The sequence below is a fragment of the Leuresthes tenuis genome, unplaced genomic scaffold, assembly GCF_036924035.1.
Source record: "Leuresthes tenuis unplaced genomic scaffold, fLeuTen1.0.hap1 SCAF_1, whole genome shotgun sequence".
In the NCBI taxonomy this organism is placed as follows: domain Eukaryota; kingdom Metazoa; phylum Chordata; class Actinopteri; order Atheriniformes; family Atherinopsidae; genus Leuresthes; species Leuresthes tenuis.
In genome coordinates this window covers 43,780,000-43,806,417 of record NW_027325355.1, presented here as the reverse complement: position 1 = coordinate 43,806,417, position 26,418 = coordinate 43,780,000, and the positions used below count along the sequence as shown (strand labels likewise).

General features: G+C 46.7%; 3 non-coding genes and 59 pseudogenes across 3 annotated transcripts; all 62 read right to left on the bottom strand.

The window, feature by feature from the left end:
• Positions 1-438: 438 nt before the first annotated feature.
• On the bottom strand, positions 439-557 carry LOC140294244 (5S ribosomal RNA; annotated as a pseudogene).
• A 269-nt stretch (positions 558-826) lies between these two features.
• LOC140310924 (5S ribosomal RNA) lies at positions 827-945 on the bottom strand (annotated as a pseudogene).
• Positions 946-1,215: 270 nt separating this feature from the next.
• Positions 1,216-1,334, bottom strand: LOC140298864 (5S ribosomal RNA). Its single transcript, XR_011914465.1, has one exon. It is a non-coding gene; the product is annotated as a 5S ribosomal RNA (ribosomal RNA).
• Positions 1,335-1,603: 269 nt separating this feature from the next.
• Positions 1,604-1,722, bottom strand: LOC140288785 (5S ribosomal RNA; annotated as a pseudogene).
• A 269-nt stretch (positions 1,723-1,991) lies between these two features.
• On the bottom strand, positions 1,992-2,110 carry LOC140273925 (5S ribosomal RNA; annotated as a pseudogene).
• A 269-nt stretch (positions 2,111-2,379) lies between these two features.
• On the bottom strand, positions 2,380-2,498 carry LOC140298742 (5S ribosomal RNA). The gene has a single exon (XR_011914361.1). It is a non-coding gene; the product is annotated as a 5S ribosomal RNA (ribosomal RNA).
• A 657-nt stretch (positions 2,499-3,155) lies between these two features.
• LOC140289304 (5S ribosomal RNA) lies at positions 3,156-3,274 on the bottom strand (annotated as a pseudogene).
• A 272-nt stretch (positions 3,275-3,546) lies between these two features.
• LOC140303573 (5S ribosomal RNA) lies at positions 3,547-3,665 on the bottom strand (annotated as a pseudogene).
• Positions 3,666-3,934: 269 nt separating this feature from the next.
• On the bottom strand, positions 3,935-4,053 carry LOC140298996 (5S ribosomal RNA). The gene has a single exon (XR_011914587.1). It is a non-coding gene; the product is annotated as a 5S ribosomal RNA (ribosomal RNA).
• A 269-nt stretch (positions 4,054-4,322) lies between these two features.
• On the bottom strand, positions 4,323-4,441 carry LOC140291458 (5S ribosomal RNA; annotated as a pseudogene).
• Positions 4,442-4,710: 269 nt separating this feature from the next.
• LOC140307697 (5S ribosomal RNA) lies at positions 4,711-4,829 on the bottom strand (annotated as a pseudogene).
• Positions 4,830-5,486: 657 nt separating this feature from the next.
• Positions 5,487-5,605, bottom strand: LOC140293181 (5S ribosomal RNA; annotated as a pseudogene).
• A 272-nt stretch (positions 5,606-5,877) lies between these two features.
• On the bottom strand, positions 5,878-5,996 carry LOC140303563 (5S ribosomal RNA; annotated as a pseudogene).
• Positions 5,997-6,265: 269 nt separating this feature from the next.
• LOC140313951 (5S ribosomal RNA) lies at positions 6,266-6,384 on the bottom strand (annotated as a pseudogene).
• Positions 6,385-6,656: 272 nt separating this feature from the next.
• LOC140269752 (5S ribosomal RNA) lies at positions 6,657-6,775 on the bottom strand (annotated as a pseudogene).
• A 269-nt stretch (positions 6,776-7,044) lies between these two features.
• On the bottom strand, positions 7,045-7,168 carry LOC140293700 (5S ribosomal RNA; annotated as a pseudogene).
• A 269-nt stretch (positions 7,169-7,437) lies between these two features.
• Positions 7,438-7,555, bottom strand: LOC140290188 (5S ribosomal RNA; annotated as a pseudogene).
• Positions 7,556-7,824: 269 nt separating this feature from the next.
• LOC140290187 (5S ribosomal RNA) lies at positions 7,825-7,942 on the bottom strand (annotated as a pseudogene).
• A 269-nt stretch (positions 7,943-8,211) lies between these two features.
• Positions 8,212-8,335, bottom strand: LOC140289826 (5S ribosomal RNA; annotated as a pseudogene).
• A 269-nt stretch (positions 8,336-8,604) lies between these two features.
• Positions 8,605-8,722, bottom strand: LOC140290186 (5S ribosomal RNA; annotated as a pseudogene).
• Positions 8,723-8,991: 269 nt separating this feature from the next.
• On the bottom strand, positions 8,992-9,109 carry LOC140290185 (5S ribosomal RNA; annotated as a pseudogene).
• A 269-nt stretch (positions 9,110-9,378) lies between these two features.
• On the bottom strand, positions 9,379-9,497 carry LOC140293315 (5S ribosomal RNA; annotated as a pseudogene).
• Positions 9,498-9,766: 269 nt separating this feature from the next.
• Positions 9,767-9,885, bottom strand: LOC140291300 (5S ribosomal RNA; annotated as a pseudogene).
• Positions 9,886-10,154: 269 nt separating this feature from the next.
• Positions 10,155-10,273, bottom strand: LOC140300277 (5S ribosomal RNA; annotated as a pseudogene).
• A 272-nt stretch (positions 10,274-10,545) lies between these two features.
• On the bottom strand, positions 10,546-10,664 carry LOC140303557 (5S ribosomal RNA; annotated as a pseudogene).
• Positions 10,665-10,933: 269 nt separating this feature from the next.
• Positions 10,934-11,052, bottom strand: LOC140313944 (5S ribosomal RNA; annotated as a pseudogene).
• Positions 11,053-11,324: 272 nt separating this feature from the next.
• On the bottom strand, positions 11,325-11,443 carry LOC140269741 (5S ribosomal RNA; annotated as a pseudogene).
• Positions 11,444-11,712: 269 nt separating this feature from the next.
• LOC140293699 (5S ribosomal RNA) lies at positions 11,713-11,836 on the bottom strand (annotated as a pseudogene).
• A 269-nt stretch (positions 11,837-12,105) lies between these two features.
• On the bottom strand, positions 12,106-12,223 carry LOC140290184 (5S ribosomal RNA; annotated as a pseudogene).
• Positions 12,224-12,492: 269 nt separating this feature from the next.
• LOC140290183 (5S ribosomal RNA) lies at positions 12,493-12,610 on the bottom strand (annotated as a pseudogene).
• Positions 12,611-12,879: 269 nt separating this feature from the next.
• On the bottom strand, positions 12,880-13,003 carry LOC140289825 (5S ribosomal RNA; annotated as a pseudogene).
• A 269-nt stretch (positions 13,004-13,272) lies between these two features.
• Positions 13,273-13,390, bottom strand: LOC140290182 (5S ribosomal RNA; annotated as a pseudogene).
• Positions 13,391-13,659: 269 nt separating this feature from the next.
• Positions 13,660-13,777, bottom strand: LOC140290181 (5S ribosomal RNA; annotated as a pseudogene).
• A 269-nt stretch (positions 13,778-14,046) lies between these two features.
• Positions 14,047-14,165, bottom strand: LOC140293314 (5S ribosomal RNA; annotated as a pseudogene).
• A 269-nt stretch (positions 14,166-14,434) lies between these two features.
• LOC140291299 (5S ribosomal RNA) lies at positions 14,435-14,553 on the bottom strand (annotated as a pseudogene).
• Positions 14,554-14,822: 269 nt separating this feature from the next.
• LOC140300276 (5S ribosomal RNA) lies at positions 14,823-14,941 on the bottom strand (annotated as a pseudogene).
• A 269-nt stretch (positions 14,942-15,210) lies between these two features.
• On the bottom strand, positions 15,211-15,329 carry LOC140289409 (5S ribosomal RNA; annotated as a pseudogene).
• Positions 15,330-15,598: 269 nt separating this feature from the next.
• On the bottom strand, positions 15,599-15,717 carry LOC140295222 (5S ribosomal RNA; annotated as a pseudogene).
• A 269-nt stretch (positions 15,718-15,986) lies between these two features.
• Positions 15,987-16,105, bottom strand: LOC140301002 (5S ribosomal RNA; annotated as a pseudogene).
• Positions 16,106-16,761: 656 nt separating this feature from the next.
• On the bottom strand, positions 16,762-16,880 carry LOC140299848 (5S ribosomal RNA; annotated as a pseudogene).
• A 269-nt stretch (positions 16,881-17,149) lies between these two features.
• Positions 17,150-17,268, bottom strand: LOC140275680 (5S ribosomal RNA; annotated as a pseudogene).
• A 272-nt stretch (positions 17,269-17,540) lies between these two features.
• On the bottom strand, positions 17,541-17,659 carry LOC140307111 (5S ribosomal RNA; annotated as a pseudogene).
• A 269-nt stretch (positions 17,660-17,928) lies between these two features.
• Positions 17,929-18,047, bottom strand: LOC140270341 (5S ribosomal RNA; annotated as a pseudogene).
• Positions 18,048-18,316: 269 nt separating this feature from the next.
• LOC140291442 (5S ribosomal RNA) lies at positions 18,317-18,435 on the bottom strand (annotated as a pseudogene).
• A 269-nt stretch (positions 18,436-18,704) lies between these two features.
• Positions 18,705-18,823, bottom strand: LOC140289486 (5S ribosomal RNA; annotated as a pseudogene).
• A 656-nt stretch (positions 18,824-19,479) lies between these two features.
• On the bottom strand, positions 19,480-19,598 carry LOC140299472 (5S ribosomal RNA; annotated as a pseudogene).
• Positions 19,599-19,867: 269 nt separating this feature from the next.
• Positions 19,868-19,986, bottom strand: LOC140302230 (5S ribosomal RNA; annotated as a pseudogene).
• A 269-nt stretch (positions 19,987-20,255) lies between these two features.
• Positions 20,256-20,374, bottom strand: LOC140297264 (5S ribosomal RNA; annotated as a pseudogene).
• A 269-nt stretch (positions 20,375-20,643) lies between these two features.
• On the bottom strand, positions 20,644-20,762 carry LOC140306257 (5S ribosomal RNA; annotated as a pseudogene).
• Positions 20,763-21,031: 269 nt separating this feature from the next.
• Positions 21,032-21,150, bottom strand: LOC140284810 (5S ribosomal RNA; annotated as a pseudogene).
• Positions 21,151-21,419: 269 nt separating this feature from the next.
• Positions 21,420-21,538, bottom strand: LOC140302224 (5S ribosomal RNA; annotated as a pseudogene).
• A 269-nt stretch (positions 21,539-21,807) lies between these two features.
• Positions 21,808-21,926, bottom strand: LOC140296520 (5S ribosomal RNA; annotated as a pseudogene).
• Positions 21,927-22,195: 269 nt separating this feature from the next.
• Positions 22,196-22,314, bottom strand: LOC140300379 (5S ribosomal RNA; annotated as a pseudogene).
• A 656-nt stretch (positions 22,315-22,970) lies between these two features.
• LOC140280045 (5S ribosomal RNA) lies at positions 22,971-23,089 on the bottom strand (annotated as a pseudogene).
• Positions 23,090-23,358: 269 nt separating this feature from the next.
• Positions 23,359-23,477, bottom strand: LOC140288594 (5S ribosomal RNA; annotated as a pseudogene).
• Positions 23,478-23,746: 269 nt separating this feature from the next.
• On the bottom strand, positions 23,747-23,865 carry LOC140306245 (5S ribosomal RNA; annotated as a pseudogene).
• A 269-nt stretch (positions 23,866-24,134) lies between these two features.
• On the bottom strand, positions 24,135-24,253 carry LOC140300525 (5S ribosomal RNA; annotated as a pseudogene).
• Positions 24,254-24,522: 269 nt separating this feature from the next.
• On the bottom strand, positions 24,523-24,641 carry LOC140291245 (5S ribosomal RNA; annotated as a pseudogene).
• Positions 24,642-24,910: 269 nt separating this feature from the next.
• Positions 24,911-25,029, bottom strand: LOC140284936 (5S ribosomal RNA; annotated as a pseudogene).
• A 272-nt stretch (positions 25,030-25,301) lies between these two features.
• Positions 25,302-25,419, bottom strand: LOC140297008 (5S ribosomal RNA; annotated as a pseudogene).
• A 269-nt stretch (positions 25,420-25,688) lies between these two features.
• LOC140313606 (5S ribosomal RNA) lies at positions 25,689-25,807 on the bottom strand (annotated as a pseudogene).
• A 269-nt stretch (positions 25,808-26,076) lies between these two features.
• On the bottom strand, positions 26,077-26,195 carry LOC140288592 (5S ribosomal RNA; annotated as a pseudogene).
• Positions 26,196-26,418: the final 223 nt, after the last annotated feature.

Below are 26,418 nucleotides of genomic sequence, written 5' to 3'. Positions count from 1 at the left end.
GTGATCAGACGTTGCAACAAAAGACATGCAGGTGGTAGAGAGAAGAGAAAAAGCTTACAGCACCTGGTATTCCCAAGCTGTCTCCCATCCAAGTACTAACCAGGTACAACCTTCTTGGTGTCCGAGATCAGACGAGGTCTGGCTTATTCAGGGTGGTGTGGCCGTAAGCAACAATGTCTCTGACAAATGTGCATTATATAGGTACTGGAATCATACGGTTCCTCTATGCAACCAGATAATTGCCGAGAAAGGCTGATGTGTAGCGGGCAAATCATCTTCTCTGATGTGATCATTCTCTGCAACTGAAACTGAGACTCTCAGATCACTTTGTGTCAGCCAACAAAGCAGGAGCAGCTGAAGATGACCAACTTCCTCATGTGTCACAGGGTGATCAGATGTTGCAACAAAAGACATGCAGGTTGTAGAGAGAAGAGAAAACACTTACAGCACCTGGTATTCCCAAGAAGTCTCCCATCCAAGTACTAAGCAGGCTCAACGCTGCTTGGCTTCCGAGATCAGACGAGGGCGGGTATGTTCAGGGTGGTGTGGCCGTAAGCAACAATGTGTCTGACAAAAGTGCATTATATTAGTACAGGAATCATACGGTTCCTCTATGTAACCAGATAATTGCTGAGAAAGGCTGATGTGTAGTGGGCACATCTTCTTCCCTGACGTGATTATTCTCTTCAGCTGAAACTGAGACTCTCAGATCACTTCGTGTCTTCCAACAAAGCAGCAGCAGCTGAAGATGACCAACTTCCTCATGTGTCACAGGGTGATCAGACGTTGCAACAAAAGACATGCAGGTTGTAGAGAGAAGAGAAAACGCTTACAGCACCTGGTATTCCCAAGCAGTCTCCCATCCAAGTACTAACCAGGCCCAACCCTCCTTGGCTTCTGAGATCAGACGAGGTCAGACATATTCAGGGTGGTTTGGCCGTAAGCAACAATCTCTGTGACAAATGTGCATTATATAGGCAATGGAATCATATGGTTCCTCTATGTAACAAGATAATTGCCAAAAAAAGGCTGATATATAGTGGGCACATCTTGTTCCCTGACGTGATAATTTTCTCCAGCTGAAAATGAGACTCTAAGATCACTTCGTGTCTGCCAACAAAGCAGCAGCAGCTGAAGATGACCAACTTCCTCATGTGTCACAGGGTGATCAGACGTTGCAACAAAAGACATGCAGGTGGTTGAGAGAAGAGAAAAAGCTTACAGCACCTGGTATTCCCAAGCGGTCTCCCATCCAAGTACTAACCAGGCCCAACCGTGCTTGGCTTCCAAGATCAGACGAGGTTGGGCATATTCAGGGTGGTGTGGCCGTAAGTAACAATGTCTGTGACAAATGTGCATTATATAGGTACTGGAATCATACGGTTCCTCTATGCAACCATATAATTGCCAAGAAAGGCTGATATGTAGTGGGCACATCTTGTTCCCTGACGTGATCATTTTCTCCAGCTGAAAATGAGACTCTAAGATCACTTCATGTCTGCCAACAAAGCAGCAGAAAATGAAGATGACCAACTTCCTCATGTGTCACAGGGTGATCAGACGTTGCAACAAAAGACATGCAGGTGGTTGAGAGAAGAGAAAAAGCTTACATCACCTGATAATCCCAAGCGGTCTCCCATCCAAGTACTAACCAGGCCCAACCCTGCTTGGCTTCCGAGATCAGACGAGGTCAGGCATGTTCCGGGTGGTGTGGCCGTAAGCAGCAATGTCTCTGACAAATGTGCATTATATAGGTACTGGAATCATACGGTTCCTCTATGCAACCAGATAATTGCCGAGAAAAGCTGATGTGTAGCGGGTAAATCATCTTCTCTGATGTGATCATTCTCTGCAACTGAAACTGAGACTCTCAGATCACTTTGTGTCTGCCAACAAGGCAGCAGCAGCTGAAGATGACCAACTTCCTCATGTGTCACAGGGCGATCAGACGTTGCAACAAAAGACATGCAGGTGGTAGAGAGAAGAGAAAAAGCTTACAGCACCTGGTATTCCCAAGCGGTCTCTCATCAAAGTACTAACCAGGCCCAACCCTCCTTGGCTTCTGAGATCAAACGAGGTCAGACATATTCAGGGTGGTTTGGCCGTAAGCAACAATCTCTGTGACAAATGTGCATTATATAGGCAATGGAATCATATGGTTCCTCTATGTAAAAAGATAATTGCCGAAAAAGGCTGATATATAGTGGGCACATCTTGTTCCCTGACGTGATAATTTTCTCCAGCTGAAAATGAGACTCTAAGATCACTTCGTGTCTGCCAACAAAGCAGCAGCAGCTGAAGATGACCAACTTCCTCATGTGTCACAGGGTGATCAGACGTTGCAACAAAAGACATGCAGGTGGTTGAGAGAAGAGAAAAAGCTTACAGCACCTGGTATTCCCAAGCGGTCTCCCATCCAAGTACTAACCAGGCACAACCCTGCTTGGCTTTCGAGATCAGACGAGGTCGGGCATATTCAGGGTGGTGTGGCCGTAAGCAACAATGTCTCTGACAAATGTAAATTGTATAGGTACTGGAATCATACACTTCCTCTATATAACCAGATAATTGCAGAGAAAGGCTGATAAATAGTGGACACATCTTCTTCCCTGACGTGATTATTCTCTCCAGCTGAAAATGAGACTCTCAGATCACTTCGTGTCTGCCAACAAAGCAGCAGCAGCTGAAGATGACCAACTTCCTCATGTGTCACAGGGCGATCAGACGTTGCAACAAAATACATGCAGGTGGTAGAGAGAAGAGAAAAAGATTACATCACCTGGTATTCCCAAGCGGTGTCCCATCAAAGTACTAACCAGAACCAGCCCTCCTTGGCTTCCGAGATCAGACAAGGTCAGACATATTCAGGGTGGTTTGTCCGTAAGTAACAATCTCTGTGACAAATGTGCATTATATAGGCAATGGAATCATACACTTCCTCTATGTAACCAGATAATTGCCGAGAAAGGCTGATATGTAGTGGGCACATCTTCTTCCCTGACGTGATAATTCTCTCCAGCTGAAAATGAGACTCTCAGATCACTTTGTGTCTGCCAACAAAGCAGCAGCAGCTGAAGATGACCAACTTCCTCATGTGTCACAGGGTGATCAGACGTTGCAACAAAAGACATGCAGGTGGTAGAGAGAAGAGAAAAAGCTTACAGCACCTGGTATTCCCAAGCAGTCTTCCATCCAAGTACTAACCAGGCCCAAACCTGCTTGACTTCCAAGATCAGACAAGGTCGGGCTTATTCAGGGTGGTGTGGCCGTAAGCAACAATATCTGTGACAAATGTGCATTATATAGGTACTGGAATCATACACTTCCTCTATGTAACCAGATAATTGCCCAGAAAGGCTGACTTGTAGTGGGCACATCTTCTTCCCTGATGTGATTATTCTCTGCAGCTGAAATTGACACTCTCAGATCACTTCGTGTCTGCCAACAAAGACGCAAAAGCAGCTGAAGATGACCAACTTCCTCATGTGTCACAGGAGGATCAGACGTTGCCACAAAAGACATGAAGGTGGTAGAGAGTAGAGAAGAAGCTTACAGCACCTGGTATTCCCAAGTGGTCTCCCATGCAAGTACTAACCAGGCCCAACCCTGCTTGGCTTCCAAGATCAGACGAGGTCAGGCATGTTCCGGGTGGTGTGGCCGTAAGCAGCAATGTCTCTGACAAATGTGCATTATATAGGTACTGGAATCATACGGTTCCTCTATGCAACCAGATAATTGCCGAGAAAGGCTGATGTGTAGCGGGTAAATCATCTTCTCTGATGTGATCATTCTCTGCAACTGAAACTGAGACTCTCAGATCACTTCATGTCTGCCAACAAAGCAGCAGCAGCTGAAGATGACCAACTTCCTCATGTGTCACAGGGTGATCAGACGTTGCAACAAAAGACATGCAGGTGGTTGAGAGAAGAGAAAAAGCTTACAGCACCTGGTATTCCCAAGCGGTCTCCCATCCAAGTACTAACCAGGCCCAACCCTGCTTGGCTTCCAAGATCAGACGAGGTTGGGCATATTCCGGGTGGTGTGGCCGTAAGTAACAATGTTTGTGACAAATGTGCATTATATAGGTACTGGAATCATACGGTTCCTCTATGCAACCATATAATTGCCAAGAAAGGCTGATATGTAGTGGGCACATCTTGTTCCCTGACGTGATAATTTTCTCCAGCTGAAAATGAGACTTTAAGATCACTTCGTGTCTGCCAACAAAGCAGCAGAAAATGAAGATGACCAACTTCCTCATGTGTCACAGGGTGATCAGACGTTGCAACAAAAGACATGCAGGTGGTTGAGAGAAGAGAAAAAGCTTACAGCACCTGATAATCCCAAGCGGTCTCCCATCCAAGTACTAACCAGGCACAACCCTGCTTGGCTTTCGAGATCAGACGAGGTCGGGCATATTCAGGGTGGTGTGGCGGTAAGCAACAATATCTGGTACAAATGTGTATTATATAGGTACTGGAATCATACGTTTCCTCTATATAACCAGATAATTGCAGAGAAAGGCTGATAAATAGTGGACACATCTTCTTCCCTGACGTGATTATTCTCTCCAGCTGAAAATGAGAATCTCAGGTCACTTCGTGTCTGCCAACAAAGCAGCAGCAGCTGAAGATGACCAACTTCCTCATGTGTCAGAGGGCGATCAGACCTTGCAACAAAATACATGCAGGTGGTAGAGAGAAGAGAAAAAGCTTACAGCACCTGGCATTCCCAAGGGGTCTCCCATTCAAGTACTAACCAGGCCCAACCCTGCTTGGGTTCCGAGATCAGTCGAGGTCGGGCATATTCAGGGTGGTGTGGCCGTAAGTAACAATGTCTGTGAAAAATGTGCATTATATAGGTACTGGAATAATACAGTTCCTCTATGTAACCAGATAATTGCAGAGAAAGGCTAACTTGTTGTGGGCACATCTTCTTCCTTGATGTGATTATTCTCTGCAGCTGAAACTGAGACTCTCAGATCACTTCGTGTCTGCTAACAAAGCAGCAGCAGCTGAAGATGACCAACTTCCTCATGTGTCAGAGGGCGATCAGACCTTGCAACAAAATACATGCAGGTGGTAGAGAGAAGAGAAAAAGCTTACAGCACCTGGTATTCCCAAGCGGTGTCCCATCAAAGTACTAACCAGAACCAGCCCTCCTTGGCTTCCGAGATCAGACAAGGTCAGACATATTCAGGGTGGTTTGTCCGTAAGTAACAATCTCTGTGACAAATGTGCACTATATAGGCAATGGAATCATACACTTCCTCTATGTAACCAGATAATTGCCGAGAAAGGCTGATATGTAGTGGGCACATCTTCTTCCCTGACGTGATAATTCTCTCCAGCTGAAAATGAGACTCTCAGATCACTTTGTGTCTGCCAACAAAGCAGCAGCAGCTGAAGATGACCAACTTCCTCATGTGTCACAGGGTGATCAGACGTTGCAACAAAAGACATGCAGGTGGTAGAGAGAAGAGAAAAAGCTTACAGCACCTGGTATTCCCAAGCAGTCTCCCATCCAAGTACTAACGAGGCCCAAACCTGCTTGACTTCCAAGATCAGACAAGGTCGGGCTTATTCAGGGTGGTGTGGCCGTAAGCAACAATATCTGTGACAAATGTGCATTATATAGGTACTGGAATCATACACTTCCTCTATGTAACCAGATAATTGCAGAGAAAGGCTGACTTGTAGTGGGCACATCTTCTTCCCTGATGTGATTATTCTCTGCAGCTGAAATTGACACTCTCAGATCACTTCGTGTCTGCCAACAAAGACGCAGCAGCAGCTGAAGATGACCAACTTCCTCATGTGTCACAGGAGGATCAGACGTTGCCACAAAAGACATGAAGGTGGTAGAGAGTAGAGAAGAAGCTTACAGCACCTGGTATTCCCAAGTGGTCTCCCATGCAAGTACTAACCAGGCCCAACCCTGCTTGGCTTCCAAGATCAGACGAGGTCAGGCATGTTCCGGGTGGTGTGGCCGTAAGCAGCAATGTCTCTGACAAATGTGCATTATATAGGTACTGGAATCATACGGTTCCTCTATGCAACCAGATAATTGCCGAGAAAGGCTGATGTGTAGCGGGTAAATCATCTTCTCTGATGTGATCATTCTCTGCAACTGAAACTGAGACTCTCAGATCACTTCATGTCTGCCAACAAAGCAGCAGCAGCTGAAGATGACCAACTTCCTCATGTGTCACAGGGTGGTCAGACGTTGCAACAAAAGACATGCAGGTGGTTGAGAGAAGAGAAAAAGCTTACAGCACCTGGTATTCCCAAGTTGTCTCCAATTCAAGTACTAACAAGGCCCAACCCTGCTTGGCTTCCAAGATCAGACGAGCTCGGGCATGTTCAGGGTGGTGTGGCCGTAAGCGACAATGTCTTTGACAAATGTGCATTATATAGGTAATGGAATCATACGGTTCCTCTATGTAACCAGATAATTGCCGAGAAAGGCTGACTTGTAGTGGGCAAATCTTCTTCCCTCATGTGATCATTCTCTGCAGCTGAAACTGAGACTCTCAGATCACTTCGTGTCTGCCAACAAAGCAGCAGCAGCTGCTGAAGATGACCAACTTCCTCATGTGTCACAGGGTGATCAGACGTTGCAACAAAAGACATGCAGGTGGTCGAAAGAAGAGAAAAAGCTTAAAGCACCTGGTATTCCCAAGAGGTCTTCCATCCAAGTACTAACCAGGCCCAACCGTGCTTGGCTTCCGAGATCAGACGAGGTCGGGCATGTTCAACGTGGTGTGGCCGTAAGCAACAATGTCACTGACAAATGTGCATCATATAGGTACTGGAATCATACGGTTCCTCTATGCAACTAGATAATTGCAGAGAAAGGCTGATGTGTAGCTGGTATATCATCTTCTCTGATGTGATCATTCTCTGCAGCTGAAACTGAGACTCTCAGATCACTTCGTGTCTGCCAACAAAGCAGCAGCAGCTGAAGATGACCAACTTCCTCATGTGTCACAGGGTGATCAGATGTTGCAACAAAAGACATGCAGGTGGTAGAGAGAAGAGAAAAAGCTTACAGCACCTGGTATTCCCAAGCAGTCTCCCACCCAAGTACTAACCAGGCACAATCCTGCTTGGCTTCCGAGATCAGGCGAGGTCGGGCATATTATATTCAGGGTGGTGTGGCCGTAAGCGACAATCTCTGTGACAAATGTGCATTATATAGGTACTGGAATCATACGGTTCCTCTATGTAACCAGATAATTGCAGAGAAAGGCTTATGTGTAGTGGGCACATCTTCTTCCCTGACGTGATTATTCTCTGCAGCTGAAACTGAGACTCTCAGATCACTTCGTGTCTCCCAACAAAGCAGCAGAAGCTGAAGATGACCAACTTCCTCATGTGTCACAGGGTGATCAGACGTTGCAACAAAAGACATTCAGGTGGTCCAGAGAAGAGATAAAGCTTACAGCACCTGGTATTCCCAAGCAGTCTCCCACCCAAGTACTAACCAGGCCAACCGTGCTTGGCTTCCGAGATCAGACGAGGTCGGGCATGTTCAGGGTGGTGTGGCCGTAAGTAATAATCTCTGTGACAAATGTGCATTATATAGGTACTAGAATCATACGGTTCCTCTATGTAACCAGATAATTGCCAAGAAAGGCTGATGTGTAGTGGGCACATATTCTTCCCTGATGTGATTATTCTCTGCAGCTGAAACTGAGACTCTCAGATCACTTTGTGTCTGCCAACAAAGCAGCAGCAGCTGAAGATGACCAACTTCCTCATGTGTCACAGGGTGATCAGACGTTGCAACAAAAGACATTCAGGTGGTCCAGAGAAGAGATAAAGCTTACAGCACCTGGTATTCCCAAGCAGTCTCCCACCCAAGTACTAACCAGGCCAACCGTGCTTGGCTTCCGAGATCAGACGAGGTCGGGCATGTTCAGGGTGGTGTGGCCGTAAGTAATAATCTCTGTGACAAATGTGCATTATATAGGTACTGGAATCATACGGTTCCTCTATGTAACCAGATAATTGCCAAGAAAGGCTGATGTGTAGTGGGCACATATTCTTCCCTGATGTGATTATTCTCTGCAGCTGAAACTGAGACTCTCAGATCACTTTGTGTCTGCCAACAAAGCAGCAGCAGCTGAAGATGACCAACTTCCTCATGTGTCACAGGGTGATCAGACGTTGCAACAAAAGACATGCAGGTGGTAGAGAGAAGAGAAAAAGCTTACAGCACCTGGTATTCCCAAGCAGTCTCCCACCCAAGTACTAACCAGGCACAATCCTGCTTGGCTTCCGAGATCAGACGAGGTCGGGCATATTATATTCAGGGTGGTGTGGCCGTAAGCGACAATCTCTGTGACAAATGTGCATTATATAGGTACTGGAATCATACGGTTCCTCTATGTAACCAGATAATTGCAGAGAAAGGCTTATGTGTAGTGGGCACATCTTCTTCCCTGACGTGATTATTCTCTGCAGCTGAAACTGAGACTCTCAGATCACTTCGTGTCTCCCAACAAAGCAGCAGAAGCTGAAGATGACCAACTTCCTCATGTGTCACAGGGTGATCAGACGTTGCAACAAAAGACATTCAGGTGGTCCAGAGAAGAGATAAAGCTTACAGCACCTGGTATTCCCAAGCAGTCTCCCACCCAAGTACTAACCAGGCCAACCGTGCTTGGCTTCCGAGATCAGACGAGGTCGGGCATGTTCAGGGTGGTGTGGCCGTAAGTAATAATCTCTGTGACAAATGTGCATTATATAGGTACTAGAATCATACGGTTCCTCTATGTAACCAGATAATTGCCAAGAAAGGCTGATGTGTAGTGGGCACATATTCTTCCCTGATGTGATTATTCTCTGCAGCTGAAACTGAGACTCTCAGATCACTTTGTGTCTGCCAACAAAGCAGCAGCAGCTGAAGATGACCAACTTCCTCATGTGTCACAGGGTGATCAGACGTTGCAACAAAAGACATTCAGGTGGTCCAGAGAAGAGATAAAGCTTACAGCACCTGGTATTCCCAAGCAGTCTCCCACCCAAGTACTAACCAGGCCAACCGTGCTTGGCTTCCGAGATCAGACGAGGTCGGGCATGTTCAGGGTGGTGTGGCCGTAAGTAATAATCTCTGTGACAAATGTGCATTATATAGGTACTGGAATCATACGGTTCCTCTATGTAACCAGATAATTGCCAAGAAAGGCTGATGTGTAGTGGGCACATATTCTTCCCTGATGTGATTATTCTCTGCAGCTGAAACTGAGACTCTCAGAACACTTTGTGTCTGCCAACAAAGCAGCAGCAGCTGAAGATGACCAACTTCCTCATGTGTCACAGGGTGATCAGACGTTGCAACAAAAGACATGCAGGTTGTAGAGAGAAGAGAAAAAGCTTACAGCAAATGGTATTTTCAAGCGGTCTCCCACCCAAGTACTAACCAGGCCCAACCCTGCTTGGCTTCCGAGATCAGACGAGGTCAGGCATATTGAGGGTGGTGTGGCCGTAAGCAACAATGTCTGTGACAAATGTGCATTATATAAGTACAGGAATCATACGGTTCCTCTATGCAACCAGTTAATTTCCGAGAAAGGCTGATGTGTACTGGGCACATCTTCTTCCCTGACGTGATTATTCTCTGCAGCTGAAACTGAGACTCTCAGATCACTTTGTGTCTGCCAACAAAGCAGCAGCAGCTGAAGATGACCAACTTCCTCATGTGTCACAGGGTGATCAGACGTTGCAACAAAAGACATGCAGGTGGTAGAGAGAAGAGAAAAAGCTTACAGCACCTGGTATTCCCAGACAGTCTACCATCCAAGTACTAACCAGGCCCAAACCTGCTTGGCTTCTGAGATCAGACGAGGTCGGGCATATTCAGGGTGGTGTGGCGGTAAGCAACCATAACTGTGACAAATGTGCATTATATAGGTACTGGAATCATACAGTTCCTCTATGTAACCAGATAATTGCCGTGAAAAGCTGATAAGTAGTGGGCACATCTTCTTCCCTGACGTGATTATTCTCTCGAGCTGAAACTGAGACTCTCAGATCACTTTGTGTCTGCCAACAAAGCAGCAGAAGCTGAAGATGACCAACTTCCTCATGTGTCACAGGGTGATCAGACATTGCAACAAAAGACATGCAGGTGGTAGAGAGAAGAGAAAAAGCTTACAGCTCCTGGTATTCCCAAGCGGTCTCCCATTTAAGTACTAACCAGGCCCAACCCTCCTTGGCTACCGAGATCAGACGAGGTCGGGCGTGTTCAGGGTGGTGTGGCCGTAAGCAACAATGTCTGTGACAAATGTGCATTATATAGGCACTGGAATCATACGGTTCCTCTATGCAACCAGATAATTGCCGAGAAAGGCACACTTGTAGTGGGCACATCTTCTTCCCTGATGTGATTATTCTCTGCAGCTGAAATTGACACTCTCAGATCACTTCGTGTCTGCCAACAAAGACGCAGCAGCAGCTGAAGATGACCAACTTCCTCATGTGTCACAGGAGGATCAGACGTTGCCACAAAAGACATGAAGGTGGTAGAGAGTAGAGAAGAAGCTTACAGCACCTGGTATTCCCAAGTGGTCTCCCATGCAAGTACTAACCAGGCCCAACCCTGCTTGGCTTCCAAGATCAGACGAGGTCAGGCATGTTCCGGGTGGTGTGGCCGTAAGCAGCAATGTCTCTGACAAATGTGCATTATATAGGTACTGGAATCATACGGTTCCTCTATGCAACCAGATAATTGCCGAGAAAGGCTGATGTGTAGCGGGTAAATCATCTTCTCTGATGTGATCATTCTCTGCAACTGAAACTGAGACTCTCAGATCACTTCATGTCTGCCAACAAAGCAGCAGCAGCTGAAGATGACCAACTTCCTCATGTGTCACAGGGTGGTCAGACGTTGCAACAAAAGACATGCAGGTGGTTGAGAGAAGAGAAAAAGCTTACAGCACCTGGTATTCCCAAGTTGTCTCCAATTCAAGTACTAACAAGGCCCAACCCTGCTTGGCTTCCAAGATCAGACGAGCTCGGGCATGTTCAGGGTGGTGTGGCCGTAAGCGACAATGTCTTTGACAAATGTGCATTATATAGGTAATGGAATCATACGGTTCCTCTATGTAACCAGATAATTGCCGAGAAAGGCTGACTTGTAGTGGGCAAATCTTCTTCCCTCATGTGATCATTCTCTGCAGCTGAAACTGAGACTCTCAGATCACTTCGTGTCTGCCAACAAAGCAGCAGCAGCTGCTGAAGATGACCAACTTCCTCATGTGTCACAGGGTGATCAGACGTTGCAACAAAAGACATGCAGGTGGTCGAAAGAAGAGAAAAAGCTTAAAGCACCTGGTATTCCCAAGAGGTCTTCCATCCAAGTACTAACCAGGCCCAACCGTGCTTGGCTTCCGAGATCAGACGAGGTCGGGCATGTTCAACGTGGTGTGGCCGTAAGCAACAATGTCACTGACAAATGTGCATCATATAGGTACTGGAATCATACGGTTCCTCTATGCAACTAGATAATTGCAGAGAAAGGCTGATGTGTAGCTGGTATATCATCTTCTCTGATGTGATCATTCTCTGCAGCTGAAACTGAGACTCTCAGATCACTTCGTGTCTGCCAACAAAGCAGCAGCAGCTGAAGATGACCAACTTCCTCATGTGTCACAGGGTGATCAGATGTTGCAACAAAAGACATGCAGGTGGTAGAGAGAAGAGAAAAAGCTTACAGCACCTGGTATTCCCAAGCAGTCTCCCACCCAAGTACTAACCAGGCACAATCCTGCTTGGCTTCCGAGATCAGGCGAGGTCGGGCATATTATATTCAGGGTGGTGTGGCCGTAAGCGACAATCTCTGTGACAAATGTGCATTATATAGGTACTGGAATCATACGGTTCCTCTATGTAACCAGATAATTGCAGAGAAAGGCTTATGTGTAGTGGGCACATCTTCTTCCCTGACGTGATTATTCTCTGCAGCTGAAACTGAGACTCTCAGATCACTTCGTGTCTCCCAACAAAGCAGCAGAAGCTGAAGATGACCAACTTCCTCATGTGTCACAGGGTGATCAGACGTTGCAACAAAAGACATTCAGGTGGTCCAGAGAAGAGATAAAGCTTACAGCACCTGGTATTCCCAAGCAGTCTCCCACCCAAGTACTAACCAGGCCAACCGTGCTTGGCTTCCGAGATCAGACGAGGTCGGGCATGTTCAGGGTGGTGTGGCCGTAAGTAATAATCTCTGTGACAAATGTGCATTATATAGGTACTAGAATCATACGGTTCCTCTATGTAACCAGATAATTGCCAAGAAAGGCTGATGTGTAGTGGGCACATATTCTTCCCTGATGTGATTATTCTCTGCAGCTGAAACTGAGACTCTCAGATCACTTTGTGTCTGCCAACAAAGCAGCAGCAGCTGAAGATGACCAACTTCCTCATGTGTCACAGGGTGATCAGACGTTGCAACAAAAGACATTCAGGTGGTCCAGAGAAGAGATAAAGCTTACAGCACCTGGTATTCCCAAGCAGTCTCCCACCCAAGTACTAACCAGGCCAACCGTGCTTGGCTTCCGAGATCAGACGAGGTCGGGCATGTTCAGGGTGGTGTGGCCGTAAGTAATAATCTCTGTGACAAATGTGCATTATATAGGTACTGGAATCATACGGTTCCTCTATGTAACCAGATAATTGCCAAGAAAGGCTGATGTGTAGTGGGCACATATTCTTCCCTGATGTGATTATTCTCTGCAGCTGAAACTGAGACTCTCAGATCACTTTGTGTCTGCCAACAAAGCAGCAGCAGCTGAAGATGACCAACTTCCTCATGTGTCACAGGGTGATCAGACGTTGCAACAAAAGACATGCAGGTGGTAGAGAGAAGAGAAAAAGCTTACAGCACCTGGTATTCCCAAGCAGTCTCCCACCCAAGTACTAACCAGGCACAATCCTGCTTGGCTTCCGAGATCAGACGAGGTCGGGCATATTATATTCAGGGTGGTGTGGCCGTAAGCGACAATCTCTGTGACAAATGTGCATTATATAGGTACTGGAATCATACGGTTCCTCTATGTAACCAGATAATTGCAGAGAAAGGCTTATGTGTAGTGGGCACATCTTCTTCCCTGACGTGATTATTCTCTGCAGCTGAAACTGAGACTCTCAGATCACTTCGTGTCTCCCAACAAAGCAGCAGAAGCTGAAGATGACCAACTTCCTCATGTGTCACAGGGTGATCAGACGTTGCAACAAAAGACATTCAGGTGGTCCAGAGAAGAGATAAAGCTTACAGCACCTGGTATTCCCAAGCAGTCTCCCACCCAAGTACTAACCAGGCCAACCGTGCTTGGCTTCCGAGATCAGACGAGGTCGGGCATGTTCAGGGTGGTGTGGCCGTAAGTAATAATCTCTGTGACAAATGTGCATTATATAGGTACTAGAATCATACGGTTCCTCTATGTAACCAGATAATTGCCAAGAAAGGCTGATGTGTAGTGGGCACATATTCTTCCCTGATGTGATTATTCTCTGCAGCTGAAACTGAGACTCTCAGATCACTTTGTGTCTGCCAACAAAGCAGCAGCAGCTGAAGATGACCAACTTCCTCATGTGTCACAGGGTGATCAGACGTTGCAACAAAAGACATTCAGGTGGTCCAGAGAAGAGATAAAGCTTACAGCACCTGGTATTCCCAAGCAGTCTCCCACCCAAGTACTAACCAGGCCAACCGTGCTTGGCTTCCGAGATCAGACGAGGTCGGGCATGTTCAGGGTGGTGTGGCCGTAAGTAATAATCTCTGTGACAAATGTGCATTATATAGGTACTGGAATCATACGGTTCCTCTATGTAACCAGATAATTGCCAAGAAAGGCTGATGTGTAGTGGGCACATATTCTTCCCTGATGTGATTATTCTCTGCAGCTGAAACTGAGACTCTCAGAACACTTTGTGTCTGCCAACAAAGCAGCAGCAGCTGAAGATGACCAACTTCCTCATGTGTCACAGGGTGATCAGACGTTGCAACAAAAGACATGCAGGTTGTAGAGAGAAGAGAAAAAGCTTACAGCAAATGGTATTTTCAAGCGGTCTCCCACCCAAGTACTAACCAGGCCCAACCCTGCTTGGCTTCCGAGATCAGACGAGGTCAGGCATATTGAGGGTGGTGTGGCCGTAAGCAACAATGTCTGTGACAAATGTGCATTATATAAGTACAGGAATCATACGGTTCCTCTATGCAACCAGTTAATTTCCGAGAAAGGCTGATGTGTACTGGGCACATCTTCTTCCCTGACGTGATTATTCTCTGCAGCTGAAACTGAGACTCTCAGATCACTTTGTGTCTGCCAACAAAGCAGCAGCAGCTGAAGATGACCAACTTCCTCATGTGTCACAGGGTGATCAGACGTTGCAACAAAAGACATGCAGGTGGTAGAGAGAAGAGAAAAAGCTTACAGCACCTGGTATTCCCAGACAGTCTACCATCCAAGTACTAACCAGGCCCAAACCTGCTTGGCTTCTGAGATCAGACGAGGTCGGGCATATTCAGGGTGGTGTGGCGGTAAGCAACCATAACTGTGACAAATGTGCATTATATAGGTACTGGAATCATACAGTTCCTCTATGTAACCAGATAATTGCCGTGAAAAGCTGATAAGTAGTGGGCACATCTTCTTCCCTGACGTGATTATTCTCTCGAGCTGAAACTGAGACTCTCAGATCACTTTGTGTCTGCCAACAAAGCAGCAGAAGCTGAAGATGACCAACTTCCTCATGTGTCACAGGGTGATCAGACATTGCAACAAAAGACATGCAGGTGGTAGAGAGAAGAGAAAAAGCTTACAGCTCCTGGTATTCCCAAGCGGTCTCCCATTTAAGTACTAACCAGGCCCAACCCTCCTTGGCTACCGAGATCAGACGAGGTCGGGCGTGTTCAGGGTGGTGTGGCCGTAAGCAACAATGTCTGTGACAAATGTGCATTATATAGGCACTGGAATCATACGGTTCCTCTATGCAACCAGATAATTGCCGAGAAAGGCACACTTGTAGTGGGCAAATCTTCTTCCCTCATGTGATCATTCTCTGCAGCTGAAACTGAGACTCTCAGATCACTTCGTGTCTGCCAACAAAGCAGCAGCAGCTGAAAATGACCACCTTTCTCATGTGTCACAGGGTGATCAGACGTTGCAACAAAAGACATGCAGGTGGTCGAGAGAAGAGAAAAAGCTTAGAGCACCTGGTATTCCCAAGAGGTCTTCCATCCAAGTACTAACCACGCCCAACCCTCCTTGGCTTCCGAGATCAGACGAGGTCGGGCATGTTCAGGGTGGTGTGGCCGTAAGCAACAATGTCTCTGACAAATGTGCATTATATAGGTACTGGAATCATACGGTTCCTCTATGCAACCAGATCATTTCCGAGAAAGGCTGATGTGTAGTGGGCACATCTTCTTCCCTGACGTGATTATTCTCTGCAGCTGAAACTGAGACTCTCAGATCACTTCGTGTCTGCCAACAAAGCAGCAGTAGCTGAAGATGACCAACTTCCTCATGTGTATCAGGGTGATCAGACGTTGCAACAAAAGACATGCAGGTGGTAGAGAGAAGAGAAAAAGCTTACAGCACCTGGTATTCCCAGAGAGTCTACCATCCAAGTACTAACCAGGCCAAAACCTGCTTGGCTTCCGAGATCAGACGTGGTCAGGCATTTTCAGGGTGGTGTGGCCGTAATTAACCATAACTGTGACAAATGTGCATTATAAAGGTACTGGAATCATACAGTTCCTCTATGTAACCAGATAATTGCCGAGAAAAGCTGATAAGTAGTGGGCACATCTTCTTCCCTGACGTGATTATTCTCTCGAGCTGAAACTGAGACTCTCAGATCACTTCGTGTCTGCCAACAAAGCAGCAGAAGCTGAAGATGACCAACTTCCTCATGTGTCACAGGGTGATCAGACGTTGCAACAAAAGACATGCAGGTGGTAGAGAGAAGAGAAAAAGCTTAAGGCACCTGGTATTCCCAAGCGGTCTACCATTCAAGTACTAACCAGGCCCAACCCTGCTTGGCTTCCGAGATCAGACGAGGTCGGGCTTATTCAGGGTGGTGTGGCCGTAAGCAACAATATCGGTGACAAATGTGCATTATATAGGTACTGGAATCATACACTTCCTCTGTGTAACCAGATAATTGCCGAAAAAGGCTGACTTGTAGTGGGTTCATCTTTCTCCTTGATGTGATTATTCTCTTCAGCTGAAACTGAGACTCTCAGATCACCTCGTGTCTATCAACAAAGCAGCAGCAGCTGAAGATGACCAACTTCTTCACGTGTCACAGGGTGATCAGACGTTGCAACAAAAGACATGCAGGTGGTAGAGAGAAGAGAAAAAGCTTACAGCACCTGGTATTCCCAAGCTGTCTCCCATCCAAGTACTAACCAGGTACAACCTTCTTGGTGTCCGAGATCAGACGAGGTCGGGCTTATTCAGGGTGGTGTGGCCGTAAGCAACAATGTCTCTGACAAATGTGCATTATATAGGTACTGGAATCATACGGTTCCTCTATGCAACCAGATAATTGCCGAGAAAGGCTGATGTGTAGCGGGCAAATCATCTTCTCTGATGTGATCATTCTCTGCAACTGAAACTGAGACTCTCAGATCACTTTGTGTAAGCCAACAAAGCAGCAGCAGCTGAAGATGACCAACTTCCTCATGTGTCACAGGGTGATCAGACGTTGCAACAAAAGACATGCAGGTTGTAGAGAGAAGAGAAAAAGCTTACAGCACCTGGTATTCCCAAGCAGTCTCCCATCCAAGTACTAAGCAGGCTCAACCCTGCTTGGCTTCCGAGATCAGACGAGGTCGGGTATGTTCAGGGTGGTGTGGCCGTAAGCAACAATGTGTCTGACAAAAGTGCATTATATAAGTACAGGAATCATACGGTTCCTCTATGTAACCAGATAATTGCTGAGAAAGGCTGATGTGTAGTGGGCACATCTTCTTCCCTGACGTGATTATTCTCTTCAGCTGAAACTGAGACTCTCAGATCACTTCGTGTCTTCCAACAAAGCAGCAGCAGCTGAAGATGACCAACTTCCTCATGTGTCACAGGGTGATCAGACGTTGCAACAAAAGACATGCAGGTTGTAGAGAGAAGAGAAAACGCTTACAGCACCTGGTATTCCCAAGCAGTCTCCCATTAAAGTACTAACCAGGCCCAACCCTCCTTGGCTTCCGAGATCAGACGAGGTCGGGCATATTCAGGGTGGTGTGGCCGTAAGGAACAATTTCTGTGACAAATGTGCATTATATAAGTACTGGAATCATACACTTCCTCTATGTAACCAGATAATTTCCGAGAAAGGCTCACTTGTTATGGGCACTTCTTCTTCCCTGATGTGATCATTCTCTGCAGCTGAAACTGAGACTCTCAGATCACTTCGTGTCTGCCAACAAAGCAGCAGCAGCTGCTGAAGATGACCAACTTCCTCATGTGTCACAGGGTGATCAGACGTTGCAACAAAAGACATGCAGGTGGTAGAGAGAAGAGAAAAAGCTTAAAGCACCTGGTATTCCCAAGAGGTCTTCCATCCAAGTACTAACCAGGCCCAACCCTCCTTGGCTTCCGAGATCAGACGAGGTCGGGCATGTTCAGGGTGGTGTGGCCGTAAGCAACAATGTCTCTGACAAATGTGCATTATATAGGTACTGGAATCATACGGTTCCTCTATGCAACCAGTTAATTTCCGAGAAAGGCTGATGTGTACTGGGCACATCTTCTTCCCTGACGTGATTATTCTCTGCAGCTGAAACTGAGACTCTCAGATCACTTTGTGTCTGCCAACAAAGCAGCAGCAGCTGAAGATGACCAACTTCCTCATGTGTCACAGGGTGATCAGACGTTGCAACAAAAGACATGCAGGTGGTAGAGAGAAGAGAAAAAGCTTACAGCACCTGGTATTCCCAGACAGTCTACCATCCAAGTACTAACCAGGCCCAAACCTGCTTGGCTTCTGAGATCAGACGAGGTCGGGCATATTCAGGGTGGTGTGGCCGTAAGCAACCATAACTGTGACAAATGTGCATTATATAGGTACTGGAATCATACAGTTCCTCTATGTAACCAGATAATTGCAGAGAAAAGCTGATAAGTAGTGGGCACATCTTCTTCCCTGACGTGATTATTCTCTCGAGCTGAAAGTGAGACTCTCAGATCACTTTGTGTCTGCCAACAAAGCAGCAGAAGCTGAAGATGACCAACTTCCTCATGTGTCACAGGGTGATCAGACATTGCAACAAAAGACATGCAGGTGGTAGAGAGAAGAGAAAAAGCTTAAAGCACCTGGTATTCCCAAGAGGTCTTCCATCCAAGTACAAACCATGCCCAACCCTGCTTGGTTTCCGAGATCAGACGAGGTCGGGCATGTTCAGGGTTGTGTGGCCGTAAGCAACAATGTCTCTGACAAATGTGCATTATATAGGTACTGGAATCATACGGTTCCTCTATGCACCCAGATAATTGCAGAGAAAGGCTGATGTGTAGCGGGCATATCATCTTCTCTGATGTGATCATTCTCTGCAACTGAAACTGAGACTCTCAGATCACTTCGTGTCAGCCAACAAAGCAGCAGCAGCTGAAGATGACCAACTTCCTCATGTGTCACAGGGTGATCAGACGTTGCAACAAAAGACATGCAGGTGGTAGAGAGAAGAGAAAAAGCTTACAGCACCTGGTATTCCCAAGAGGTCTTCCATCCAAGTACTAACCACGCCCAACCCTCCTTGGCTTCCAAGATCAGACGAGGTCGGGCATATTCAGGGTGGTGCGGCCGTAAGCAACAATAGCTGTGACAAATGTGCATTATATACGTACTGGAATCATACACTTCTTCTATGTAACCAGATAATTGCAGAGAAAGGCTGACTTGTAGTGGGCACATCTTCTTCCCTGATGTGATTATTCTCTTCAGCTGAAACTGAGACTCTCAGATCACTTCGTGTCTGCCAACAAAGCAGCAGAAGCTGAAGATGACCAACTTCCTCATGTGTCACAGGGTGATCAGATGTTGCAACAAAAGACATGCAGGTGGTAGAGAGAAGAGAAAAAGCTTACAGCACCTGGTATTCCCAAGCTGTCTCCCATCCAAGTACTAACCAGGTAAAACCTTCTTGGTGTCCGAGATCAGACGAGGTCGGGCTTATTCAGGGTGGTGTGGCCGTAAGCAACAATGTCTCTGACAAATGTGCATTATATAGGTACTGGAATCATACGGTTCCTCTATGCAACCAGATAATTGCCGAGAAAGGCTGATGTGTAGCGGGCAAATCATCTTCTCTGATGTGATCATTCTCTGCAACTGAAACTGAGACTCTCAGATCACTTTGTGTCAGCCAACAAAGCAGCAGCAGCTGAAGATGACCAACTTCCTCATGTGTCACAGGGTGATCAGATGTTGCAACAAAAGACATGCAGGTTGTAGAGAGAAGAGAAAACGCTTACAGCACATGGTATTCCCAAGAGGTCTTCCATCCAAGTACTAACCACGCCCAACCCTCCTTGGCTTCCGAGATCAGACGAGGTCGGGTATGTTCAGGGTGGTGTGGCCGTAAGCAACAATGTCTCTGACAAATGTGCATTATATAGGTACTGGAATCATACGGTTCCTCTATGCAACCAGATCATTTCCGAGAAAGGCTGATGTGTAGTGGGCACATCTTCTTCCCTGACGTGATTATTCTCTGCAGCTGAAACTGAGACTCTCAGATCACTTTGTGTCTGCCAACACAGCAGCAGCAGCTGAAGATGACCAACTTCCTCATGTGTCACAGGGTGATCAGACGTTGCAACAAAAGACATGCAGGTGGTAGAGAGAAGAGAAAAAGCTTACAGCACCTGGTATTCCCAGACAGTCTACCATCCAAGTACTAACCAGGCCCAAACCTGCTTGGCTTCCGAGATCAGACGTGGTCGGGCATATTCAGGGTGGTGTGGCCGTAAGCAACCATAACTGTGACAAATGTGCATTATATAGGTAATGGAATCATACAGTTCCTCTATGTAACCAGATAATTGCCGAGAAAAGCTGATAAGTAGTGGGCACATCTTCTTCCCTGACGTGATTATTCTCTCGAGCTGAAACTGAGACTCTCAGATCACTTTGTGTCTGCCAACAAAGCAGCAGAAGCTGAAGATGACCAACTTCCTCATGTGTCACAGGGTGATCAGACGTTGCAACAAAAGACATGCAGGTGGTACAGAGAAGAGAAAAAGCTTACAGCACCTCGTATTCCCAAGAGGTCTTCCATCCAAGTACAAACCAGGCCCAACTGTGCTTGGCTTCCGAGATCAGACTAGGTCGGGCATGTTCAGGGTTGTGTGGCCGTAAGGAACAATTTCTGTGACAAATGTGCATTATATAGGTACTGGAATCATACAATTCCTCTATGTAACCAGATAATTGCAGAGAAAGGCTGACTTGTTATGGGCACATCTTCTTCCCTGATGTGATTATTCTCTGCAGCTGAAACTGAGACTCTCAGATCACTTCGTGTCTGCCAACAAAGCAGCAGCAGCTGAAGATGACCAACTTCCTCATGTGTCACAGGGTGATCAGACGTTGCAACAAAAGACATGCAGGTGGTCGAGAGAAGACAAAAAGCTTACAGCTCCTGGTATTCCCAAGCGGTCTCCCATTTAAGTACTAACCAGGCCCAACCCTCCTTGGCTACCGAGATCAGACGAGGTCGGGCATGTTCAGGGTGGTGTGGCCGTAAGCAACAATGTCTGTGACAAATGTGCATTATATAGGTACTGGATTCATACGGTTCCTCTATGTAACCAGATAATTGCCGAGAAAGGCTGACTTGTAGTGGGCAAATCTTCTTCCCTCATGTGATCATTCTCTGCAGCTGAAACTGAGACTCTCAGATCACTTCGTGTCTGCCAACAAAGCAGCAGCAGCTGAAGATGACCACCTTCCTCATGTGTCACAGGGTGATCAGACGTTGCAACAAAAGACATGCAGGTGGTCGAGAGAAGAGAAAAAGCTTACAGCACCTGGTGTTCCCAAGCAGTCTACCATCCAAGTACTAACCACGCCCAACCCTCCTTGGCTTCCGAGATCATACGAGGTCGGGTATGTTCAGGGTGGTGTGGCCGTAAGCAACAATGTCTCTGACAAATGTGCATTATATAGGTACTGGAATCATACGGTTCCTCTATGCAACCAGATCATTTCCGAGAAAGGCTGATGTGTAGTGGGCACATCTTCTTCCCTGACGTGATTATTCTCTGCAGCTGAAACTGAGACTCTCAGATCACTTTGTGTCTGCCAACACAGCAGCAGCAGCTGAAGATGACCAACTTCCTCATGTGTCACAGGGTGATCAGACGTTGCAACAAAAGACATGCAGGTGGTAGAGAGAAGAGAAAAAGCTTACAGCACCTGGTATTCCCAGACAGTCTACCATCCAAGTACTAACCAGGCCCAAACCTGCTTGGCTTCCGAGATCAGACGTGGTCGGGCATATTCAGGGTGGTGTGGCCGTAAGCAACCATAACTGTGACAAATGTGCATTATATAGGTACTGGAATCATACAGTTCCTCTATGTAACCAGATAATTGCCGAGAAAAGCTGATAAGTAGTGGGCACATCTTCTTCCCTGACGTGATTATTCTCTCGAGCTGAAACTGAGACTCTCAGATCACTTTGTGTCTGCCAACAAAGCAGCAGAAGCTGAAGATGACCAACTTCCTCATGTGTCACAGGGTGATCAGACGTTGCAACAAAAGACATGCAGGTGGTACAGAGAAGAGAAAAAGCTTACAGCACCTCGTATTCCCAAGAGGTCTTCCATCCAAGTACAAACCAGGCCCAACTGTGCTTGGCTTCCGAGATCAGACTAGGTCGGGCATGTTCAGGGTTGTGTGGCCGTAAGCAACAATGTCTCTGACAAATGTGCATTATATAGGTACTGGAATCATACGGTTCCTCTATGCAACCAGATAATTGCCGAGAAAGGCTGATGTGTAGCGGGCATATCATCTTCTCTGATGTGATCATTCTCTGCAACTGAAACTGAGGCTCTCAGATCACTTCGTGTCAGCCAACAAAACAGCAGCAGCTGAAGATGACCAACTTCCTCATGTGTCACAGGGTGATCAGACGTTGCAACAAAAGACATGCTGGTGGTAGAGAGAAGAGAAAAAGCTTACAGCACCTGGTATTCCGAAGTGGTCTCCCATCCAAGTACTAACCAGGCCCAACCCTGCTTTTCTTCCAAGATCAGACGAGGTCAGGTATATTCAGGGTGGTGCGGCCGTAAGCAACAATATCGGTGACAAATGTGCATTATATAGGTACTGGAATCATACACTTCCTCTGTGTAACCAGATAATTGCCGAAAAAGGCTGACTTGTAGTTGGTTCATCTTCCTCCTTGATGTGATTATTCTCTTCAGCTGAAACTGAGACTCTCAGATCACCTCGTGTCTATCAACAAAGCAGCAGCAGCTGAAGATGACCAACTTCTTCACGTGTCACAGGGTGATCAGACGTTGCAACAAAAGACATGCAGGTGGTAGAGAGAAGAGAAAAAGCTTACAGCACCTGGTATTCCCAAGCTGTCTTCCATCCAAGTACTAACCAGGTACAACCTTCTTGGTGTCCGAGATCAGACGAGGTCGGGCTTATTCAGGGTGGTGTGGCCGTAAGCAACAATGTCTCTGACAAATGTGCATTATATAGGTACTGGAATCATACGGTTCCTCTATGCAACCAGATAATGGCCGAGAAAGGCTGATGTGTAGCGGGCAAATCATCTTCTCTGATGTGATCATTCTCTGCAACTGAAACTGAGACTCTCAGATCACTTTGTGTCAGCCAACAAAGTAGCAGCAGCTGAAGATGACCAACTTCCTCATGTGTCACAGGGTGATCAGACGTTGCAACAAAAGACATGCAGGTTGTAGAGAGAAGAGAAAATGCTTACAGCACCTGGTATTCCCAAGCAGTCTCCCATCCAAGTACTAAGCAGGTTCAACCCTGCTTGGCTTCCAAGATCAGACGAGGTCGGGTATGTTCAGGGTGGTGTGGCCGTAAGCAACAATGGGTCTGACAAAAGTGCATTATATAAGTACAGGAATCATACGGTTCCTCTATGTAACCAGATAATTGCTGAGAAAGGCTGATGTGTAGTCGGCACATCTTCTTCCCTGACGTGATTATTCTCTTCAGTTGAAACTGAGACTCTCAGATCACTTCGTGTCTTCCAACAAAGCAGCAGCAGCTGAAGATGGCCAACTTCCTCATGTGTCACAGGGTGATCAGACGTTGCAACAAAAGACATGCAGGTGGTCGAGAGAAGACAAAACGCTTACAGCACCTGGTATTCCCAAGCAGTCTCCCATTAAAGTACTAACCAGGCCCAACCCTCCTTGGCTTCCGAGATCAGACGAGGTCGGGCTTATTCAGGGTGGTGTGGCCGTAAGGAACAATTTCTGTGACAAATGTGCATTATATAGGTACTGGAATCATACAATTCCTCTATGTAACCAGATAATTGCAGAGAAAGGCTGACTTGTTATGGGCACATCTTCTTCCCTGATGTGATTATTCTCTGCAGCTGAAACTGAGACTCTCAGATCACTTCGTGTCTGCCAACAAAGCAGCAGCAGCTGAAGATGACCAACTTCCTCATGTGTCACAGGGTGATCAGACGTTGCAACAAAAGACATGCAGGTGGTCGAGAGAAGACAAAAAGCTTACAGCTCCTGGTATTCCCAAGCGGTCTCCCATTTAAGTACTAACCAGGCCCAACCCTCCTTGGCTACCGAGATCAGACGAGGTCGGGCATGTTCAGGGTGGTGTGGCCGTAAGCAACAATGTCTGTGACAAATGTGCATTATATAGGTACTGGAATCATACGGTTCCTCTATGTAACCAGATAATTGCCGAGAAAAGCTGACTTGTAGTGGGCAAATCTTCTTCCCTCATGTGATCATTCTCTGCAGCTGAAACTGAGACTCTCAGATCACTTCGTGTCTGCCAACAAAGCAGCAGCAGCTGAAGATGACCACCTTCCTCATGTGTCACAGGGTGATCAGACGTTGCAACAAAAGACATGCAGGTGGTCGAGAGAAGAGAAAAAGCTTACAGCACCTGGTATTCCCAAGAGGTCTTCCATCCAAGTACTAACCACGCCCAACCCTCCTTGGCTTCCGAGATCAGACGAGGTCGGGTATGTTCAGGGTGGTGTGGCCGTAAGCAACAATGTCTCTGACAAATGTGCATTATATAGGTACTGGAATCATACGGTTCCTCTATGCAACCAGATCATTTCCGAGAAAGGCTGATGTGTAGTGGGCACATCTTCTGCCCTGACGTGATTATTCTCTGCAGCTGAAACTGAGACTCTCAGATCACTTTGTGTCTGCCAACACAGCAGCAGCAGCTGAAGATGACCAACTTCCTCATGTGTCACAGGGTGATCAGACGTTGCAACAAAAGACATGCAGGTGGTAGAGAGAAGAGAATCAGCTTACAGCACCTGGTATTCCCAGATATTCTACCATCCAAGTACTAACCAGGCCCAAACCTGCTTGGCTTCCGAGATCAGACGTGGTCAGGCATATTCAGGGTGGTGTGGCCGTAAGCAACCATAACTGTGACAAATGTGCATTATATAGGTACTGGAATCATACAGTTCCTCTATGTAACCAGATAATTGCCGAGAAAAGCTGATAAGTAGTGGGCACATCTTCTTCCCTGACGTGATTATTCTCTCGAGCTGAAACTGAGACTCTCAGATCACTTTGTGTCTGCCAACAAAGCAGCAGAAGCTGAAGATGACCAACTTCCTCATGTGTCACAGGGTGATCAGACGTTGCAACAAAAGACATGCAGGTGGTACAGAGAAGAGAAAAAGCTTACAGCACCTCGTATTCCGAAGTGGTCTCCCATCCAAATACTAACGAGGCCCGACCCTGCTTTTCTTCCAAGATCAGACGAGGTCAGGTATATTCAGGGTGGTGCGGCCGTAAGCAACAATATCGGTGACAAATGTGCATTATATAGGTACTGGAATCATACACTTCCTCTGTGTAACCAGATAATTGCCGAAAAAGGCTGACTTGTAGTGGGCACATCATCTTCCTCCTTGATGTGATTATTCTCTTCAGCTGAAACTGAGACTCTCAGATCACCTCGTGTCTATCAACAAAGCAGCAGCAGCTGAAGATGACCAACTTCTTCACGTGTCACAGGGTGATCAGACGTTGCAACAAAAGACATGCAGGTGGTAGAGAGAAGAGAAAAAGCTTACAGCACCTGGTATTCCCAAGCTGTCTCCCATCCAAGTACTAACCAGGTACAACCTTCTTGGTGTCCGAGATCAGACGAGGTCGGGCTTATTCAAGGTGGTGTGGCCGTAAGCAACAATGTCTCTGACAAATGTGCATTATATAGGTATTGGAATCATACGGTTCCTCTATGCAACCAGATAATTGCCGAGAAAGGCTGATGTGTAGCGGGCAAATCATCTTCTCTGATGTGATCATTCTCTGCAACCGAAACTGAGACTCTCAGATCACTTTGTGTCAGCCAACAAAGCAGCAGCAGCTGAAGATGACCAACTTCCTCATGTGTCACAGGGTGATCAGACGTTGCAACAAAAGACATGCAGGTTGTAGAGAGAAGAGAAAACGCTTACAGCACCTGGTATTCCCAAGCAGTCTCCCATCCAAGTACTAAGCAGGTTCAACCCTGCTTGGCTTCCGAGATCAGACGAGGTCGGGTATGTTCAGGGTGGTGTGGCCGTAAGCAACAATGTGTCTGACAAAAGTGCATTATATAAGTACAGGAATCATACGGTTCCTCTATGTAACCAGATAATTGCTGAGAAAGGCTGATGTGTAGTGGGCACATCTTCTTCCCTGACGTGATTATTCTCTTCAGTTGAAACTGAGACTCTCAGATCACTTCGTGTCTTCCAACAAAGCAGCAGCAGCTGAAGATGGCCAACTTCCTCATGTGTCACAGGGTGATCAGACGTTGCAAGAAAAGACATGCAGGTTGTAGAGAGAAGAGAAAACGCTTACAGCACCTGGTATTCCCAAGCAGTCTCCCATTAAAGTACTAACCAGGCCCAACCCTCCTTGGCTTCCGAGATCAGACGAGGTCGGGCTTATTCAGGGTGGTGTGGCCGTAAGGAACAATTTCTGTGACAAATGTGCATTATATAGGTACTGGAATCATACAATTCCTCTATGTAACCAGATAATTGCAGAGAAAGGCTGACTTGTTATGGGCACATCTTCTTCCCTGATGTGATCATTCTCTGCAGCTGAAACTGAGACTCTCAGATCACTTCGTGTCTGCCAACAAAGCAGCAGCAGCTGAAGATGACCAACTTCCTCATGTGTCACAGGGTGAT